A 5,020-nucleotide genomic window follows, 5' to 3' on the forward strand; every position below is an offset into this window, starting at 1 on the left:
CCAACTTCGCTCTCATCAACTACAAGGAATACGTGCTAGCCATAGAGGCGCTCATTGAGTAGCATTACAGAGTCTGCAGCAAGCGTATCTACGGCAAGATGTCTCAGACGGCAATCTGCCCGCGATCGGTGAACAGCTGTCTAATCTTAAAGTTTTGTAGCTTGTGCAATGTGCATGTGCAAAGGGATGTCTGCCGCTAGGAAGGCCTCGACCAATTTGTTCCTGAAGCCAGTCTTTGATCTTGAAATGAAAGACTATATTGGTGTCTTTGCTTCGGTAGTATCCTCTATATGGGCTATACTGTAAGCAGTCGTTGATGCTTTGCTGGTGACCGATGGCTCTCAACTATAAAATGACTGCCACAGTTCACGCATTAACTGCACATTCTGCACAAGCACATTCTGCGCAAGACATAAAACAGTTTTCCATTTGCCACCACACCTCCAATTGGGACTCGCGATCGAAGTGATCTAAAATTATTTCGTATTTTGACCTGAAGTACCGTTGGGGATTCTTTCGTATAATTACTCGAAGTCGGGCTGATTTGGTAAATAAATGGATCGAATTGCATCGGTCCAAAGAGGGACTTGTGACTTGGAACGCCGTGGGTTGGTAAAGCCATCAAACTCATTTAAACAGGTCGGTATGACAACCATTGGCATTCTGTTGCCTCCTTTATGTATACACCGCATTCGCGGAAACATGTGTTATTTCCAGTAACCTTCGTAGCTTTGTACTATTATGTTTCGTATGCTGCGTTACGGCCAATCGAGATTTACCAAGTTTCAAGGCTTCCACAGTGGAAAATAGTGGCGAGATAGCGTAGTGGTATGATCCACAGCTACAACAGCAATGGGTTGTGGGTTCGAGTCCGACCGAGGTCGACTCCAGAATTTCTACGTAAGTGTTGGAGGTTTATCTCGGCTCCTCCTCGCCATCTCATCCGCATAAGCGGTGTCTTACAAAAAGCCTACGAGTGTTACGGCATCAAAAAAACGAATATCGGCCGATTTAAATGACCATTGTAGTCGACAAACACCGTGAACATCACAAACAGCAGCAACAGTGGAAAATGGTATCGAAACTATAATTATAGTCGACCTCTCAATGGCGAGGAGCGTATAATGTTAAGTAGCCTACTCTAGAAATGGTTTTCTACTACTTATGATAACAATAATAATTCAAAATGTTTGCTGACACGTTTGGTTCACATCCTATATTATCTAACCAATATAGTTATAAATCATGAGTGGCTTTACTATCCAGTATAATATCCACCCGGCAATGAAATATCACTTACTTTTGGGAAATTGATATCGAAATACCATAAAACTTTCAGATCGGATCCAATTTCGTGTAATTTAACAGTTGAAGTCGCCTAAAAGACTGAGGGGCGGTGCGAACTCCTGAAAGGTTCTGATTCGTGTAAACGCGAAGGCAGAAAAAGTTTGTGAGTAGTAGTAGGGAATTCCAATTTCAAGTGCTAGAAATTTGTGGGCATCCCTAAAAACATGGAAAACGAAAGCAGCGCAGTAGCCGATTACTGAAACACGAAAATAGTAGCGGAAGAAGTGATACTTTCGGTTATGACATTTATATCCATCTGTGGCTAGCCTAGCAACTCCAAAACGTGAAAATGCGTAAAATATGAGCTAACGAACTTGATACTAGCTGACTGACATGTTGATACATCGGAGGAAAAGCAGCCTTGTTTTGAAAATAGCTGAATATGAACATGTACATGTCCGCAAACGGAGCACAGCAAGAAAATCGTAAACTTATCTAACGCGTGAAAACACCGTCAAAGCAACCATGTGAGTTCAAGGTAGAGTTCGCCATTAGAAACATGGCCGGAACGGGAATCTATATACATGTGGTATGGCGGAAAACTTTTCCGAAGAGCGTAAACAGGAGCAGAGTAGCCTAATCCATGAAAGTTGCAGGGGAATGTATCGAGATATTCGAAATATGACCATGACCAATGACCATTAACCAATCCATTCATATACATCGACCAATCGATGTCATATCAATTCATATCAGAAGTATATTAATTTATATATCATTGCACATCTCATCACACACTGTTACCAAACTCTTACCTATTGATATGTCACATACTGTTTGCGACATACCGCCGCTGTGTGATTTCAAGCAATTGCGGTTGCAAATTAGCTCAGAGCATATCGTGCGGTTGCCATGTAAATAAGCAATTCAATGCAGAACAGTAGTTTTCTGTTCAATTTGGTATCACTCGTTGTGAATTATCGATCCAGGCCATGTTATCATAATGATATATTAGACCAGTGGTTCTCAACCTTTTTGTCTTCGCGGGCCCCTTTTGGACCGTCAAGAACCCCGCGGACCCCCCCCCCAGTTTTCGTCCAAATTTAGCTCAATTATCGTGCAACCGTCATCTGTGTTTTGCGAATATTGACTGCAAGATAGTGACAATAGCAACAAATTATCATCACACTATTTATGTGGAAATTAGGTTGACGGTAGCGAATTCTTAAGCTGCATTTCTTGAAATATGTGGCCGTGTCTTGAAAATCCGCGCCTTCGATTTGATATGAACGAGCGTCGGAAATTTATTTCTGCAGACATAGGGGGGGGCGAATGGCATAATAACGAGCACCGACGACCTCTTTGAGTATGATCGCAGCATATGTATACCACCGAAATTGAGACTCAGATTATCACGTCAATCCTAGTCATTTTCATCTAACAGCACATCTTGAAGTTGTCCTGGGATAGTGTTTATGTATATCACAGGAAAATGGATTTTCGTAAAATATTTGAAGTCACGCTGATTGACCTTACTATTCCAACTTTTTTTAAAAATAATTCCGCAAATCCCAATAAAACATCTCTAATCGACAGTATATGTTGGTATCAGTAAGTTATGGGCAATTTGGCAATTGAAATGAGTTCAACAGTAAGATATTTCATCTCAGACGGACATTATCTTGATGTGAGTCATTAAGTTGTAGCTGTAGTGAAGCAAAACTGCTTCGTAATAATTAATCATCTACAAGTTTATAGGCTTCGCGAACCCCCTGAAAATGCTTTGCGGACCCCCGTTTGAGAACCGCAGTATTAGAAGAACTCTATTCTCGCACGACCGAACTCGTTGATTGCGTTGAATGCGAAGCCACATGTTGCGTCGCGGAATTTACGACAGTTTCCGTGAGTTCAAAGCGTCCTTGTGTGAGCTGGCCGCTAAATGTTTTTAAAAAGTAAGATTTTCTATGGCAATCAGAAGATTTTGCATCCTCGAATAAGATACCTATAATCTGTGGATTTCGCACCGTTACTATAGGCATTTTCCTGTTGTCTCCGAAATGATTCTGCAAGATTCCGGGAAAATGATTCATAGGTGGTATGAACATTTGGTTCACTCTCGCGTTCACATGCGAACATAGTTAGGTGTCACCCTATAAACCTTTTAGTGGAATGAAATAGGGCTCCGGAATCTCAACGTATGTGATCAAAATGCTTGGAATTTCAATTTACTATCACTGGATATGTCTCAGTGGCAATTAACAATGGAAATCCACACAAAAGTGACATGAACCTTGCCTCGTCGACAATTGTACTGATTTTCGATACTTCTGCATAAAATATCGCGCTATTTTGTTTGTGCTTTATAAAACAAGTCCGTTTTCGTCAGCGCTATACGTGCTTCGTCAACGCTACGTGCTTGAAAAGGGACCAGAATGAGACCATGAGCCTATACTTCTGCGACTGATACAACCATATATTTCATTTGTGCTCCGCTTAAACGACGGTTTCTAGACCTCTGAGCGGACCGTCAAATCACGTGATTGTATCCATAATGGTAATATTAAAACAGATCCATGATGCCGGTATCATTGTTGATTTTTCTTGGGTTCCAGGACACGCAGGAATTCTAGGTAACCAAAGAGCTGACGAATTAGCTCGAGTGGGCTCGTCAACGCAAGATCAATCGAGTCACAACTACAATCATTATCGTACCGGACGCTAAAGCTGCGCTGAAGATGGTTACGCAACGCAATCACGAGTCACTACAGGACTCGATACAAACAGCAGTCGCCATATCGAACGGCTGATATTTCGATTACGGTCAGGACACTATGGAGTAGCATCTTATTTATTCAGAATCGGCTGCTCGGACTATCCGATGTGCGACGAATGCGATGTCATGGAAACAATCGAACACTTTTTAATATCATCCATTAAATAGTACTTTCAACGATCATTTTTATTAACGTATTGCAATCAGTTATATATCCCGTTCACCCTACGAAACCTACTCTCGTCGTCGCAATTATCGACCACCGTTGCTGAGTTCGTAATAAGTTGTAACAAGTTCATTTAGTTATTGCTTGATTTGAATTTCCTGACGACCGTGGCGCACAAGGTCATAAATGGCGAAAAGCATCACTCATATTTGCAATCATAATAATAATGTCCACATTTTATTCTTACATTGACCGCAATTGAAACAGGCACCAATCCGTCAGCATTCAACATATGAATCAGTCATCCGCTGATACACCATGTTAGCGTGCGTTGTGGCTAGAATGAAAATTGTGGGCCGAGAAATATTCACATGAATTTGGGCAACTGATATATTGTACGCGAGCGTTATATTGTCTTCCAATACGTGCTCTGGGCTCAAGTTTTGGGATGCAAAATAAATGTAATCGTGAGTAATCGTGATTGCTTTTCCATATCGATTACCACTGTACTTTAATGAAATAAGCCCCCCATATCTGGACTGTATAAATGTGACTAAAATATGGACAGCAATTTCAGGCAAGCTTCAATATCACGGCCTGGTTGTCTGTGATTAATTTTTTAGTTCTCAGCTTTCCAAATGCTACTAGTGCCATACCATATACTTATTCCTTGCTCAGCGGCAAATACGCGACGAGAAAACAACGAGAAAGCGAAGATTGTGTGACTGCAAAGCAATGCCTTAAACATATATATATATATATATATAATCTGTTCAGAACCCATACCACTGCAA

The sequence above is a fragment of the Botryllus schlosseri genome, chromosome 16 (assembly GCF_051294905.1).
Source record: "Botryllus schlosseri isolate E-star chromosome 16, Bs_hap1, whole genome shotgun sequence".
Lineage (NCBI taxonomy): Eukaryota > Metazoa > Chordata > Ascidiacea > Stolidobranchia > Styelidae > Botryllus > Botryllus schlosseri.